The sequence below is a fragment of the Dendrobates tinctorius genome, unplaced genomic scaffold (genome assembly GCF_039654945.1).
Source record: "Dendrobates tinctorius isolate UK_male_01 unplaced genomic scaffold, ASM3965494v1 ptg000005l, whole genome shotgun sequence".
In the NCBI taxonomy this organism is placed as follows: Eukaryota; Metazoa; Chordata; class Amphibia; order Anura; family Dendrobatidae; genus Dendrobates; species Dendrobates tinctorius.
The window spans coordinates 25,443,138-25,460,727 of record NW_027361673.1 but is presented as its reverse complement, the minus strand read 5'-3'; the positions used below and the strand labels follow the sequence as shown (position 1 = coordinate 25,460,727).

At 45.5% G+C, this 17,590-nt stretch overlaps 1 protein-coding gene across 1 annotated transcript in view; it reads left to right on the top strand.

Moving 5' to 3' along the window:
- Nucleotides 1-2,745: 2,745 nt before the first annotated feature.
- The window catches only part of DYNC1LI1 (dynein cytoplasmic 1 light intermediate chain 1), a 70,549-nt gene continuing 55,704 nt past the window's right edge, over nucleotides 2,746-17,590 (top strand). The window contains exons 1-3 of the mRNA XM_073568766.1: nucleotides 2,746-2,840; nucleotides 4,349-4,480; nucleotides 4,924-4,994. The gene's annotated coding sequence lies outside the window, so the exon portion shown is untranslated. The remainder of the gene's footprint in view (nucleotides 2,841-4,348; nucleotides 4,481-4,923; nucleotides 4,995-17,590) is intronic.

The window sequence follows — 17,590 nt, the reverse complement described above, 5'->3', positions numbered from 1 at the left end:
GCTGCTGAGGTGTGGAGATGGGAGGCTGCTGAGGTGTGGAGATGGGAGGCTGCTGAGGTGTGGAGATGGGAGGCTGCTGAGGTGTGGAGATGGGAGGCTGCTGAGGTGTGGAGATGGGAGGCTGCTGAAACAACCAAAAAAATTGTAGAATTCCTTTTCAATTTCACCGCACTTTGAATTTTTTTCCCATTTTCCAGTACGCTATTTGATAAAGCCAGTCATGTCATTCAAAAGCACAACTCGTCCCGCAAAAAACAAGCCCTCACACGGCCATATTGATGGAAAAATAAAAAGTGGGTATAGATGACTGGGAAACATCTTTATTTGGGAAATTGTTCTGCGCTGGCACTGCGGTGCATGGACTGGGCGCCGATCGCCTGGCCTGCATCCTCATACATGCTGTGAGGCTGCTGAGCTCTAGTCAGGAGACCCGCGGCCTGTCCATGCACTGCGGTCCGAGCGCAGATCGATATCCACCGACAGCTTCATACATGTACAGAAAACAATACAATAATCTGCAATCAGAAATACAGATTATAAAAAAAAAAGTCACAATCTGGTTTCAATTATTTTTAAAAAAAGTATGTGATTCATTTCCTTAAGGAAAAATAAAAATATACCTAAACAGAGTATTGGGTATTTTAACAAATGATTAATAAGTTACAGTAGAGTAGAGCTCATCCAAAAGAGTCTACCTTGTTGTGGTGGCGGCTTAAAATTCTTTTGGCCAGAACAAAAGCTGCTGGCTATATGTATGATCTGGGAAATGTTAATGTGTGATTGGTGAGGACGGGGTGCAGAAGTGGAGTTTTTCAAAGAGTGGGCAGTGGGACTCTGGAAGATTTGAGGGGTGGAGGCACGGCTGGGGTGGAGCCTGGACGGAGTCTCAAGGGGGCCCAAACATTTTTACAGTATGGGGCCCTGAAATTCCTAATGGCAGCCCTGAGAACAGGCCTCGTTGCCCATAGCAACCAAGCACAGAGCAGCTTTCATTTTACCTCACCTGTGTATAAGCTGGGCTCTGGCTGCTCTGGATAGTAAAAGGCATTCATGTGTCCAACATATGATACTATTTCCTCATACATTTACCTCACAGAAACGTAGTCCTGATATACAGAACCGTTCTGTAATAATGATGTAATGTATAGGCAATAATGTACACAAACACTGAAGTCACTGCTATAATACTATTACCAGGTTATATTTGCTCGCACACATCCCGGTGTGGTCCTGTTACATTCACAGGAGGTTTCCACTAAGCTACAGATAAGATTGTGTTTAATGCTTATCCAGTATGTCTCATGCATCAACCCTGCTGGCTACGACTCTCCCTGCGCCATAATCCTCCGTGAGAAAGTGTGCTCCATTTTATTTACATGTATTTACGTCAGGGGAACAAGCCCCAAGGGACAAAACACTATAGAAAACCTTTTATCACCAATAATACCATTATACTAAGCAAAAATAATGCCGCCATACTGTGACCACAATCATATCTACTACATAGTGAAAAAATATTACCAATACTTCTAGCGCACAAACGCATACAGTACAAAAAAAACATTCTCAATAATATTGCCACACTGTGACCATAACTATTCCCGCTACATATATATTACCAATACTTCTAGAGCACAAACCCATACAGTACAAAAAAAACATTCTCAATAATATTGCCACACTGTGACCATAACTATTCCCCGCTACATATATATTACCAATACTTCTAGAGCACAAACTCTTACAGTACAAAAAAAACATATTCTCAATAATATTGCCACACTGTGACCATAACTATTCCCACTACATCTATATTACCAATACTTCTAGAGCACAAACGCATACAGTACAAAAAAACATATTCTCAATAATATTGCCACACTGTGACCATAACTATACCCACTACATATATATTACCAATACTACAGAACAAAGCACAAGTTTAACGACCAATAATACCATATACTAGGCCAAGCTAATACCGCCAAATCCTAACCAAAACTGTGTCCACTACATATAAAATGAATATTACCTTACTTCTACAAAACATTACAAGCTGCACAAAGACTACTATTACCAACAATACCTCTATACGAGGATGAAATAATACCGCCACACCATAACCACAGCCGTATCCCCACATAGACAACAAATATTATTACCGTACTTTTACACTGTACAAAAACTAATATTACAATAATACTTCTATACTCAGTTTAAATGATGCCGCCACACCATAACCGCAAACATTTCTACACCATAATGCATAGTATTAAAATACCTATACTGTGCAAAGCCAATTATTGCCAATAATACTACTATACGTGGCTGAAGTAATACTGTTACACGATGGTAGCAACCATTTCCACTTTTTAATGAATGAATACTATTACCATACGACTACAAAACAAAACACACTGTATAAAGCCATCATTTCCAATGATACCGCTATACTAATCCAAAATAAAACCGCTAAACCATAACCAAAACCATTTCCACTACATAATTAATGAATAATGTTACCAAACGTCTATGGAACAGAACACGCTTTTTTCAAAGCCAAATAGTGCCAATAATACCACAATACACCTACAAACTGTTCCTACACACGCTCACCATCATGCCACTACCATCCATCCATCTATCCATCCATTTTTTTCTTAAAGTGTTAAAACTTTTCTGTGTGCCATTATACATGGTTTGACTTCTTCTTGTGCTTTTCCAGTGAATGAGAAGACTTCCGAAGTTATCCAGGCCGCTTTCAGACATGCCTCTTTTCCTAACATCACGGGAGAAAAAGCTGTCGGATTTCTGGGGAAAGTCTCATATGGTTTAACAAAGTAAGAATGACCGCATTGTTGAATTTTATGAAACGGGTACAATACACTAAGGGACACCGAGAAGCTTCTCTGAAGAAGCAGAAAGCGAAACGCGTTAGGGGGTTCAAGTCCTGGTAAATATGAAGTATTTATTCATGATCTGAAATGTTTATGGTGTTCCTCCACTCTTGAATACCTGAAGGTGTCTCCCTTCTTTAAAGGTTGAATTTAATGCACTTTATATTTATTCCTCTGTGGCTGCTATTATATTCCCATATTCCTCCATTTTAACTGACTCCACTAGATAGAGACATTGTGGACATTGTTGATTTATACGGACTTTCTTTAATATACATGTAAAAAAAAATTGTGAAAATTGAGCACAATTTCTTCATATAGATTCATACTCTAATTAGTGTTCTAAACACCATCCAATGATCACTTCATAAATAATTGAGTTTATTAATTTACATTTACCAGTGACATGACTTTGCAGTAGATTCCCTTTTTAGTTGTGTTTTTATGGTTTTTGTCTGAATTATATGTTAATAAAATGTATCTTTTTATTCAATTCAGTATCCTTTTTGGCTATATGATTTATTTATACTCCCATGAACTTGTAGGACCTTCTTAGGCTATATGTATGTATATATATACGGCAGGTTAAGATCTACCCTCCTTTTTCCAGATCATAATTTAAATTTTAAAAAAAATAACATATTTTGAATCGGAGCATCCGCCCGAATAACCACTTCATACTATTTAGTTAGTAAGTATCTATCTGAAATGGTAGAGTCATTGATCTTTGGATTTTTGGCTAGTTAACCCCCCCCCCCCCAAAAAAAAAAAAAAAAAAAAAAAGATAAAAAGTCATATGGACATCAATGTATGGTAGTAATAAAAATTCAGCTCATATCGACCCAAACAAAAAAGAGTTATAGACCTAGGAAAGTGAGGTGCAAAAATCGACAATGAGGACTGCGACTAAGTTGCCCAAGGGCCTGAATAACAATAATAATAATACAAATAGCCATAATAATAATCACGATAATAATAATAATAATGATAATAATAATAAAAAATAATAGTAAATATAGTAAACAGTCCATAAAGATTTATAGTCACAAAAGTCCACCACTAGCAAATCACAAATCCTAGTGCTTGCAATATAGCAGACCTGCCTTATACATGGAGATAGGTCTGATCTCGTAGTTATAAGCCTGATATATTAATGATGGGGTGCGCTCACCCCCACTCTGCGGTGAAGGACTCCTGGCTTCTCTGCATCAAGAGTAGCCAGTGAGTAGGTGTGAGGAGCGCTCTCTTCATGAATGCACTATACTCCTAACAATGCGCCGTATTTTTGATTGCTCCTATTGGACAAACCACACGTTATTTTGGCTATTAGAAGAATGTACCTTTGCACAAATTTTGCTGTTTTTGCAACGGGGCAACATAGCCTGCTGACCGATGTAGCCACTCATTTAGGGTTAATAATACGGATACTGACTAAGGTCTCTCTGCTTCAGTATTCAGATCAGTAATCTATCGATAGAAAGCAGTGAAGTGGATCTGAAGGAGGATGACGCTGTGGAGATCATGATCAAAAACGTCAGCGCATCTTTCAAAGGAACTCTGAACTACGGATATGGGACCTGGTTGTAAGTGGACATGACAATTATAAAATATATTCCATAAATATATACATAGAAATGATATAGAGAGTATGTTTAATATATAAAATATTAGATTATGGGGAGCAGAACCTGACACCATCACGGGTCAACTGATACCTGGTGCAGTGGTCACGAAAAGTGCACAATGTATGGAGCCAAAATATCGCAGCTCTGTAGATTGCATAGTGGCCGTTCTCGGTACTGCAGCTCAGGTCCCATTCATCTCAATGGGAGCTGAGCTTGACCACCACATTTGTACGGCACGGTGGTGTTTCAGCTCTGTATACTGTAGATTTTACCTAACCTGTGAAATAGTGTTTAAAAGTGAACATATCTCTGTGGTCTAAGATGTAATATAATATATTTTATTTGGCATTATTTTCAAAATATAAATGTTAGTAATGTTTCATCTTATATTTAATTTTTAGTGTTCAGGTTGAACATTCTATTGACTTTGAAATCTTTTCCTCCATTGATTTACAAGTGAAAACTAAACTCAGTAAGTAAATATCACTCTATGTAAATGTTTTTAGTCTAAATTAATCTTTTTGATATATACTATTTATATACAGTGGGGAAAATAAATATTTGATACACTACCGATTTTGCAAGTTTTCCCACTTACACTTCACCTGTGAGATGCAGAATCTAAAAATAAAATCCAGAAAATCACATTTTATGATTTTTACATAATTAATTTGCATTTTGAAAAAAGTATTTCATCACCTGCTAACAAACAAGAGTTCTGGTTCTCACAGACCTGTTAGTTTTTCTTTAGGAAGCCTCCTACTCTGCACTCATTACTTGTATTAATTGCACCTGTTTGTACTCGTTACCTGTATAAATGTCACCTGTCCACACACTCAATCACACTCCAACCACTCCACCATGGCCAAGACCAAAGAGCTGTCTCCGGACACCAGGGACAAAATTGTAGACCTGCACAAGGCTGTGAAGGATTACAAGACAATAGGCAAGGGGCTTGGTGGAGAAGGGAACAGTTGTTGGAGCAATTATTAGAAAATGGAAGAAACACAAGATCACTGTCAATCTTCCTCAGTCTGGGGCTCCATTCAAGATCTCGCAACGTGGGAATAAGGATGATTCTGAGAAAGGAAAGGAATCAGTTCAGAACTACACGGGAGGACCTGACCAATGACCTGAAGAGAGCTGGGACTACAGTTTCAAACTTTACCATTAGTAACAGACTACGCCGTCATGTGTTATGATTGAGTCACCGTAGGAGGCAAAAACAGAAATACAAGCTAAGTCCAGAAAACCAGAGAAGTTGGCAACTATCAGATTGCAGACCCCTGAACTTATCAACACAACTAGCAGTAGCCGTGGGGGGTTCCTATGATGCCCTAGACCCCTCGATCACAGCCGGAGAATTAAATAGGCCTAAAGAAAGAAAGGGGAAATTTAAACTGCCCCAGAGCAGACCCCAAAGCAAAAGGCAGCCCCCAACATATAATGACGGTGAAGCAAGATGAAAACACTAACACAGACAGAAAGATTGAGCAAAGCCGGGGCCCAAAACTACCTAGATAGGAAAGGACAGGAAGGCTGCTGTCTGCAATCTGCCAAAACCCTATCAAAGATATAAGCCAACAAGCTGATATGAAAAAGACCCTGAAGCAGCTAGGCTTCAAAAACTAAATCAGCACTCAGGTATTTTCAGAAGACAGAGCTAAAGGAATTCAGCACACCCCAGCAGGGAATGGCAGAAATCCAGAAAAACAAAGCAAAACAAAGTCAAAGCACAAATGCAAAAAGCCGAGCAGCAAACTTAGCTTTAGAGGAGCAGGAATTCAGACTGGTCTCCAAGGATCCCACAGAGAAATCACCCGCAGGGCGGAAGGGCGTCGGCAGCCTTATATCCAGTCAGTAACTCCACTCAGCCAGTCATCATCATCAGCCTCAGGTGTTTGATAATCAGGCTCACTACCTTTCTTTACCAGAAGAGGGAGTTCCTCGGGCCTCAGTAGTGAAGGGGAAAATCAACTCAAAACAGTCATGGATTAAAATCCTGCAGGACACTCAAAGTCCACCTGCTCACTCAGCACATGTCCAGGCCCAGTTGAAGTTCGACAGCGATCATCTGTATGCAGTGTCGGACTGGGGTGCCAAGGGCCCACCAGTAAAATTGACTTTGGGGGCCCCCTTGTTACCTGCACACAAATATTACACTACCCTTGCTCACAAATTTACCTATAGCAGTATATAATAATAAACTGGCTAGTTTGGTTAATGAATGATGAGATGCTGCTTTTTTCTGTATAGAGTGAATTATGCCAAGTTCTGCCCACACAATGGGATTGGGGGCCCAGATCTGCACAGGGGCCCACCGGGGAATTCCCCTGTTACCCTATGGGCCAGTCCGAGCCTGGCGCCGGAGATCGTGGTACGCGTAGACACTGAATGCATACCACAATCTCCGGCGCCATACTTACATACTTACCTGACCGGGAGGAGTGATGCTGTGGTGCTTCTCTTCTCGCTGGAGACCGGGTAGGAGTTCGGTGTCGCAATCGCGCATGCACATAGCGCTATTTGGCGCCATTTTACTGAAGACACATTTGCAGTGTGTCTTCAGCAATATGGCGCCGGACAGCGCGGTATGGGCATGCGTGTACTCCAGCGCTGCACTCCTCCCCCAGCCTGCGGCAGAACAGGACAGTTCTGGAGCACAGGGAAGAAAGGTGAGTATAAATATTTTTTTTGTATGTGTGCAGTTTAGTAGGGGTGAGGGGGACCTTACATATCAGGATAAGGGGGTGAGAGATAGCATACATACCAGGATAAGGGGTGAGGGGACCATGCATATCAGGATTGGGGGCTGAGGGGACCATGCATATCAGGATTGGGGGTTAGGGGACCATGCATACCAGGATTGGGGGATGAGGGGACCATGCATACCAGGACTGGGGGTGAGGGAACCATGCATACGAGGATGAGGAATGGGGTGCCATGCATACCAGGTTTGGGGGGGGGGGTGAGGGGACCATACATACCATTATAGGGATCAGGGGGTGCCATGCATACCAGGATAGGAGGGGGGCAGCACATACCAGGATGGGAGACCATATACCAATAAAAATGCTCACCACCCGGGCATAGAACGGTTCAATAGCTAGAAGGCTATAACAGTTTAGGAGACCCACTGTTTAATAATGGCCCTTTAAGCAGCTTAATGCTGCCTGATGCCCCTGTAAAAATAGGCTCTGTGACTTTAAGAATCCCTCCTTCATAAATGAAACAAGATGGGTCTGCTTATGTGTCACACACAAAAGGACCAGCTGGGGTTGGTAAATGTTACAATGACATTTCCCAGTGAATGCATTTGTTTTGGTTGAAAGCAATGTTAAAGTTTAAAAAAGCTTCAAAAACGCTGCTTCTGAGCATAGCCCAAGTGGGGGAGGAACATTTTGGTACGGGGTTATTTATTTTGCATTATATACAAGTCATTAACCTGGAAAGTATGTACCCTAACATATTTCCCAGCAAAATCCGTTTTGGTATGTTTTTTTGGTGCATCGGTAAAAATGGCATGAAACTGAAAACATTGTTTAAAGCTGTGAACTAGGAGTCAGGAATGCTTCCAGGGGCGGTCCCCATGATGTCCCCGTGTCATTTCAGCAGTGTTTCCATCATTTTTTGAAGTTTTTAGACCTTAAAAGGACCCCCGGGGGAGATTGCGGTAAAAATGTTCTGGCCTCCTATAGACTTACATTGGGCTCGTTGATCTGTCCGAGTACCCGAGTATTACAATTTGCTTGACCCGAACAACGAGCATTTTAGTGCTCGCCCTTCACTATTAAAAATAATTTTATCATGGATCTTTTCTCAGAACTGGACCCCTTTTTTGAATTAAAGGTTACAGTTCATTTTTGTGTGTCATACTGTACAGAAATGTGTCTGTTTTTCTTCACCGTAAATCTCCCATTTAAGAAGGGCCCACAATTACTCATAATGATTTAGGTCCGGTGAGGAAGGGGTTGTATCATTATTCTTTCATCTTTACTGGGAGCCGAGCAGTGGAGACATTGATGCTGCAATGGAGCATTGTCCTGCAGAACAATCATAATTTTTTTGAAATATACAGATCTATTCCTGTAACACTGTATGAAGGAAGAGTCTCCTAAACCCTGGTAATAGGTTTGGGACTTGATTTTAAGTTCATATGCCACCTGAAAAGGTCCATCAAGCTCATCATTAATAATCCCAACTCATAGCTATTCCTCACCTTCACCTTGCTGGTGTCAAAATAGATGTTTGTACCAATTACTTCTTCAACCATTGCCAACTGGTCCATCAAGAGTCGCTCTAATCTCATCAGTTAATAAAACCTTTAAAAAATCTGTCTTCAGATATTTCTTGGTTCAGTCTTGATGTTTCACCTTCTGTGTCTTGCTTGGTCAGGTTCAGTCTTCCTTACCTCGGCCATGTCTCTGAGCACTGAGCACCTTGTACTTCTGTGTCTTGCTCAGTGGTGGTCAGGTTCAGCCTTCCTCACCTCGGCCATGTCTCTGAGCACTGAGCACCTTGTACTTCAGAGTCACAGACTTCATCATGTCGCTCTATCCCCGTTATCTCTGCCCAGGGCTCGTCTAGTGTGCCCCCCTGCCATTCTGTATCAAGTCTTTCTGTATCATCTGGCTGCCCTCACCGATAAGTTAAGCTTTGGGTGGGCCCGTCTGAGTGAGGGGCTTGGGGCGACTTCAACTTCTGCTTCTCCAGAAGTTATGCTACTGGGAGAGCAGTAAATGAGGATACTTGTAAAGTTTGAGTAGATTAAATTCTCTCATCTTTTTTTAGAACTTAAATATTTTACTGTATGCAGAAATCCTCATGAGATATTCAGCCCCTTCCACAATTACATTAGGTCATCGGGATATTAGTAAAAGTACCAAACAGCAGTTTTGTCAGAAGAATCGTTCTAGAAGCAGCATAGATGTTTAATATATTTATTTTTGCATAAAAGTTGTTACTAATATGCAAAGATGAAATAAGAAAGTCTGTAGATACAGTAACTTTCTATAGAGAGGAGCAGATGTTGATGATTCCGCTCCTCGGGCCATTGGTTGTACTTGTGCTGTTTTTGCACATCCAGGTCTCGATCACACACGATGGAGAGGAGAAGAGCAGGAATGTGTAACGTGTGATCTGTGTAGATGGAGTTTTCTTGGATTCTTACAACACCACGATCAACCAAATGGCCTTCTGTCTTGCCATGGTCAGGTAAGATGAAGGACCAGCGCGCTTCTTCATTCTGTCCATGACCCGGTAGTGTCTGTATATGGCCAGGGTCACAATTGCCGCTGTCACTCAGGACCGGAGTTTGTTTCTATGCAGCTGAGCACTAAGGTCCAAGTGCCGGTGGCAGTGCCGGGTATTGAGACGCGAGACTCGTGCGAGTTTCTCGCAAGGGTGACCACGGCCTATGGCCAAGTATGAGAAGGAGCAGCCGCTGCCTTCTTTTTGGCCATATCCGGTGGAGAAGGAGCAGCCGCTACCTTCTTTTTGTCTATATCTGGTGGAGAAGGAGCAGCCGCTGCCTTCTCTGTCCACATCCAGTAGTCTTGTCCTTACCACCACAGTGTAAATGAGTCAACCAAATGGCAAGTTTGGCTGAAAGAAGTCCTTCAATTTCAGCCTTTGTTTACTTGCCATTTTGATCCAGAGGAAGGCGAAAAATAACCCCGAGGACTTGTTGTTGGAATATCATCAGGGGAAAAAAATTCCTTCCTGACCCCAAATATGGCGATCGGAATACATCCCTGGATGTTTGGTGCTCGAATCTACGTGGCTGTTATGTGGTGGATAGTGTTGAGCGATACCGTTCGATACCCAAAAATATTGTATCGGATGGTATCGCCCGATACGAAAAAAATATTGGGTATCGCCGATTCCGATACCGGAAGTCCCATTCAAGTCAATGGGACTTCCGGTATCGGAATTTAAAAAAGCCCTTTATTTCCTTGTTGGCAAATTCTACATAATTGAAAACAAATAAGAATCATATAGAATGTATTGTGGGAGGTGGAGGAGACATTAAAGGCATAGTGGTTTAATGAAATCACATGGCATAGCATAAATTCCAATTTTTTTTTTCAAGACGTTCGGAGTTAAAAAGATATTGACTATGTTAACCTTTTTTATATTGTGTCAGATATGTATGTTTCACAACTTCAATGCTCTTCACCTTCTTTTGTACTTCTCCCACACTTTCTCCTTCATGATCCGCAGCAGTAGCATTTTTTTCATTAACTTTTTCTTCACCTTATTCATCTTCTTCTTCTTCATCTTCTTCCCATTATTTTTTTTTTCCATTCTTCATATTCTTCTTATTCAGCTATTATTAATTTTAATATGCTATTTCTTCATCTTCTTCCTATTCTTCTTTTTCTTAATTTTCTTATGGTGACAGGCATTCCTGTAGTACTTATCTATAAAAGTTATAAGATTACACCTTACGTTCTGCCTGTCACTAAAGATTTACAACAGGATTTGTCCGCGTTCAGTTTGGCCTGCAGCAGCAGGCATTTTCCAGGGGCACCACGAGGAGGAACGGACTCACCCCAATTTACTGCTTAGTCTTCTTCTGCTTATAATTTTGATTTCTTCTATGCTGATTTTTAGTCTTATGCTTAATGTTCTTCTGCTTTCTGTTCTTCTGCTTTTGCTTCTTCTGCTTCTTGTTCTTCTGTCTTTTGTTCTGTATCTTGGTGTTTGTCTTCATGTTCTTTGTCCTCTTGGTCTTATTATTTAGGGTCATATTTCTGGTCTTCTTTGGTGTGGTCTTCAGGGTCGTCGTCATCAGGGTCGTCGTCATGGAGATCAATAAGGATTACCAAAGACAATTTCAAAAAGCTTCATCTTGGAAATGTAGCAGAAGGTACAAGAAGGCTGAGAAACTGGCGAGAACCAGCTGACAGTACTGGAACCCGTAGTGGCAGCAGAAGGAACAATAGCCAATGGCACTACTGAGGACCAACTGACGGTGCTGGACCACGGTTACTAAGCAGAAGGTACTTGTGCTAAAAAGCACTACCAAGGACCAGCTGACGGTGCTGGACTTCGGATACCGAGATGGAGGCACCTAGGCCAAAGGCTCTGGCGAGAACCAGCAGACAGTGCTGGCACCCGGATGGGTAGCAGAAGGAACAAGAGCCAATGGCACTACAGAGAACCAACTGACGGTGCTGGACCACGGTTACTAAGCAGAAGGTACCTGTGCTAAAAAGCACTACCAAGGACCAGCTGACGGTGCTGGACTTCGGATACCGAGATGGAGGCACCTAGGCCAAAGGCTCTGGCGAGAACCAGCTGACAGTGCTGGAACCCGGGTGGGTAGCAGAAGGTACCCATCCAAAGCAAAGTAGCCAGGCCGCAAGCCGGCCGCAGTTACCGAAACCCACAGTCCTACAGGGGGTCCATGTCCCATTGGCACTACGGATCCAGCCTTCAGTGCCAGTTCCCGCAGCCCACATAGGAGTCACCTAAACTGCAGGCACCGTAGAGTCGGCTAACCCGGCCGCAAGACGACAGGACAACGAATTGGTGGCATAGTGACCTTGACACTACCCGGAAACAGCTGGCGTGCTGGAACCAGGCTGGGCAACAGGGAGTACCCGTGCCAAAGACACTGCTGAGAACCAGCTGACGGTGCTGGAACCCAGATGGGTAGCAAAAGCTACAAGAGCCAATGGCACTACTGAGGAACAGCTGACGGTGCTGGACCACGGTTACTAGGCAGGAGGTACCTGTGCTAGAAAGCACTACCAAGGACCAGCTGACGGTGCTGGACTTCGGATACCGAGATGGAGGCACCTAGGCCAAAGGCTCTGGCGAGAACCAGCTGACAGTGCTGGAACCCGGGTGGGTAGCAGAAGGTACCCATCCAAAGCAAAGTAGCCAGGCCGCAAGCCGGCCGCAGTTACCGAAACCCACAGTCCTACAGGGGGTCCATGTCCCATTGTCACTACGGATCCAGCCTTCAGTGCCAGTTCCCGCAGCCCACATAGGAGTCACCTAAACTGCAGGCACCGTAGAGTCGGCTAACCCGGCCGCAAGACGACAGGACAACGGATTGGTGGCATAGTGACCTTGACACTACCCGGAAACAGCTGGCGTGCTGGAACCAGGCTGGGCAACAGGCAGTACCCGTGCCAAAGACACTGCCGAGCACCAACTGGCGTTGGAGCCCAGGGACAATCAGGGTGCAGGCCGAGGCCTACTTGGTGGCAGTTTTATATTGTTTGTAGGCTACAACAGACTGTCAACGTGCTCCAATTAGGCATCTGTCTCCACTCTGTTTCCAGGATTTCACGTGACCACCAACACCGCCAGTTTATGCGTACAGCAGCCGTCTGCCCAATCCACACGTGTTCCTGGGTTACTGGGGTTCTGTAATGTCAGCAGATCCCCTGATGTGTGTCTGCCACTGTCTCCTGCTCTGTCCACATTCCCACCGCTTGCAGTGGGAAGGTGGACAGCGCAGGAGACAGTGCCGGACACACATTGGGGGATCTGCTCACGTAACAGAACACCAGGAACACGTGTGGAATGCGTGGACGGCAACTGTGAGCAGGAACTGGCGGTGTTGGAGGTCAGGGGAAATACTAGAGACAGAGTGGAGACAGAGGCCAAATCAGAGAATGTTTAAATCTGAAATAGTTAGAATTTGGAGGCAGCAGCAGCAGCTTGCCCTCCACACAGCAGGGGATCAGCTGACGTTACCGAACCCCACTTTCACATGAACGAGTGTTTTTCTGTGTGGACAGCACTTCTGAGCACCAACTGGCATTGTTGGAGCCCAGGGACAATCATGGTGCAGGCCGAGGCCTACTAGGAGCCAGGAGTAAATCGGAGTTATTTTGACTTTGGAGGCAGCAGGAGAGTTTGCCATACACACAGCAAGGGATCAGCCGACGTTACCGAACCCCACTTTCACATGAATGAGTGTGTTTTTCTGTGTGGACAGCACTTCCGAGCACCAACTAGCGTTGTTGGAGCCCAGGGACAATCAGGGTGCAGGCCGAGGCCTACTAGGAGCCAGGTGTAAAGCTGAGGTATTTTGACTTTGGAGGCAGCAGGAGAGTTTGCCCTCCACACAGCAGGGGATCAGCTGACGTTACCGAACCCCACTTTCACATGAATGAGTGTTTTTCTGTGTGGACAGCACTTCCGAGCACCATCTAGCGTTGTTGGAGCCCAGGGACAATCAGGGTGCAGGCCGAGGCCTACTAGGAGCCAGGTGTAAAGCTGAGGTATTTTGACTTTGGAGGCAGCAGGAGAGTTTGACCTCCACACAGCAGGGGATCAGCTGACATTACCGAACCCCACTTTCACATGAATGAGTGTGTTTTTCTGTGTGGACAGCACTTCCGAGCACCAACTAGCGTTGTTGGAGCCCAGGGACTATCAGGGTGCAGGCCGAGGCCTACTAGGAGCCAGATGTAAAGCTGAGGTATTTTGACTTTGGAGGCAGCAGGACACTTTGCCCTCCACACAGCAGGGGATCAGCTGACGTTACCGAACCCCACTTTCACATGAACGAGTGTGTTTTTCTGTGTGGACAGCACTTCCGAGCACCAACTAGCATTGTTGGAGCCCAGGAACAACCAGGGTGCAGGCCGAGGCCTACTTGGTGGCAGTTTTATATTGTTTGTAGGCTACAACAGACTGTCAACGTGCTCCAATTAGGCATCTGTCTCCACTCTGTTTCCAGGATTTCACGTGACCACCAACACAGCCAGTCTATGCGTACAGCAGCCGTCTGCCCAATCCACACGTGTTCCTGGGTTACTGGGGTTCTGTAATTTCAGCAGATCCCCTGATGTGTGTCTGCCACTGTCTCCTGCTCTGTCCACATTCCCACCGCTTGCAGTGGGAAGGTGGACAGCGCAGGAGACAGTGGCGGACACACATTGGGGGATCTGCTGACGTTACAGAACCCCAGTAACACAGGAACACGTGTGGAATGCGCGGACGGCAACTGTGAGCAGGAACTGGCGGTGCTGGTGGTCAGGGGAAATACTAGAGACAGAGTGGAGACAGAGGCCAAATCAGAGAATGTTTAAATCTGAAGTAGTTACAATTTGGAGGCAGCAGCAGTTTGCCCTCCACACAGCAGGGGATCAGCTGACGTTACCGAACCCCACTTACACATGAGTGAGTGTTTTGTCTGTGCGGACAGCACTTCTGAGCAGCAACTGGCGGTGTCGGAGCCCAGGGAAAATCGGGTAGTAGGCCGAGGCCTACTTGGAGCCAGGTGTAAATCTGAGGTTGTTTGACTGTGGAGGGAGCAGGACACTTTGCCATACACACAGCAGGGGATCAGCTGATGTTACTGAACCCCACTTACACATGAGCGAGTGTTTTGTCTGTGCGGACAGCACTTCTGAGCAACAACTGGCGGTGTCGGAGCCCAGGGAAAATCAGGTAGTAGGCCGAGGCCTACTTGGAGCCAGGTGTAAATCTGAGGTTGTTTGACTGTGGAGGGAGCAGGACACTTTGCCATACACACAGCAGGGGATCAGCAGACGTTACCGAACCCCACTTACACATGAGCGAGTGTTTTGTCTGTGCAGACAGCACTTTTGAGCAACAACTGGCGGTGTTGGAGCCCAGGGAAAATCAGGTAGTAGGCCGAGGCCTACTTGGTGGCAGTTTGCGATTGTTTCTAGACTACTACTAACTGTCAACGTACTCCAATTAGGCCTCTGTCTTCACTCTGTTTCGAGTATTTCCTCTGGCTTCCAACCACGCCAGTTGCTGCTCTGAAATGCTGTCTGCACAACCCACACTTGTTACTGGGGTTCTGTAACAGCAGCTTCTCCCTAGAGGTGAGTCAGGCAATGTCTCCTGCTCTGTCCACATTTCCACTACAAGTAGTGGGAATGTAGACAAAGCAGGAGACATTGCCGTGCTCACCTCTGGAGATGAGCAGATGTTACAGGACCCAGGTAACACAGGAACAAGTGTGGATTGTGCAGACGGCACTTGAGAGCAGAAACAGGCGGTGTTGTAGGCCGGAGGAAATACTCAAAACAGAGTGGAGACAGAGGGCAAATCAGAGAACATATTAAATCAGAGGTAGTCAGAAGTTGTAGGCAGCAGGAGAGTTTGCCCTCCACACAGCAGGGAATCAGCTGACGTTACCGAACCCCACTTACACATGAGCGAGTGTTTTGTCTGTGCGGACAGCACTTCTGAGCAACAACTGGCGGTGTCGGAGCCCAGGGAAAATCAGGTAGTAGGCCGAGGCCTACTTGGAGCCAGGTGTAAATCTGAAGTTGTTTGACTGTGGAGGGAGCAGGACACTTTGCCATACACACAGCAGGGGATCAGCTGATGTTACCGAACCCCACTTACACATGAGCGAGTGTTTTGTCTGTGCGGACAGCACTTCTGAGGAACAACTGGCGGTGTCGGAGCCCAGGGAAAATCAGGTAGTAGGCCGAGGCCTACTTGGTGGCAGTTTGCGATTGTTTCTAGACTACTACTAACTGTCAACGTACTCCAATTAGGCCTCTGTCTTCACTCTGTTTCGAGTATTTCCTCTGGCTTACAACCACGCCAGTTGCTGCTCTGAAATGCCGTCTGCACAACCCACACTTGTTCCTGTGTTACTGGGGTTCTGTAACAGCAGCTTCTCCCTAGAGGTGAGTCAGGCAATGTCTCCTGCTCTGTCCACATTTCCACTACAAGTAGTGGGAATGTAGACAAAGCAGGAGACATTGCCATGCTCACCTCTGGAGATGAGCAGATGTTACAGGACCCAGGTAACACAGGATCAAGTGTGGGTTGTGCAGACGGCACTTGAGAGCAGAAACAGGCGGTGTTGTAGGCCGGAGGAAATACTCAAAACAGAGTGGAGACAGAGGGCAAATCAGAGAGCATATTAAATCAGAGGTAGTCAGAAGTTGTAGGCAGCTGGAGAGTTTGCCGTACACACAGCAGGGGATCAGCTGACGTTACCGAACCCCACTTACACGTGAGTGAGTGTTTTGTCTGTGCGGACAGCACTTCTGAGCATAGTGGTGAAGTGTGTCCGGCGCACAGTGCGACTTGTTTGCGCCTGATGCAGCTGGTACTCCATTACTGCTGCCTGCTGCTCACACAACCGCTCCAACATATGTAACGTTGAATTCCACCTGGTGGGGAGGTCACATATGATGCGATGTTCTGGCAGACGGAATCGGCGTTGCAGAGATGCAATGCGCGATCTTGCCATGCTGGAACGCCGCAAGTGAGCACACTCTAGGCGAACCTTGTGCAGCAGTGCATCAAGATCCGGATAGTCCCTCAGAAAGCTCTGCACGACCAAATTGAGCACGTGTGCCAGACATGGTATGTGAGTGAGGTTGCCTAGGCCCAGAGCTGCCACTAGATTTTGCCCATTGTCACTCACTACCAAACCTGGCTGGAGATTCGCTGGCACAAACCACACATCGCTCTCCTGCTTGATGGCATTCCAGAGCTCCTGTGCTGTGTGGCTCCGATTCCCCAAAGAAATTAATTTAAGGATGGCCTGTTGACGGTTGGCCACACCTGTGCTCATATCTGGCCTAACAGGCTCATGCAGTGCTGATTCCGAGGAACAAGAGTAGGAGGAGGACTCAATATGTACAGACTGCATTCCTGCAATCCTTGGAGTTGGCAGAATACATACAGTGCCACTCTCCAGATCTGTACCCGGCTCCACAACATTGACCCAATGGGCAGTGAGGGAAAGGTATCGTCCCTGTCCATGGCTACTGGTCCACGCATCGGTGGTCAGGTGGACCTTGCTACTGACGGTGTTTAGTAGCACATTTTTAATTTTTCCCTCCACATGCTTTTGCAGGGCAGGGACGGCTTGCCTGCTGAAATAAAAGCGGCTGGGCACATTGTATTGTGGAACTGCCAATGACATAAAGTTCCGGAAGGTGTCAGTCTCCATCAGCCTGAATGACAGCATCTCAAGGGCCAGTAGTTTGGCAATGCCGGCATTCAGAGCCAGTGCTCGGGGATGGTTTGCCGAGTATGGCCGCTTTTTCTCCCATGCCTGTGCTACCGATTGCTGGTGAGTGGCCTGGGAGTGTGCTG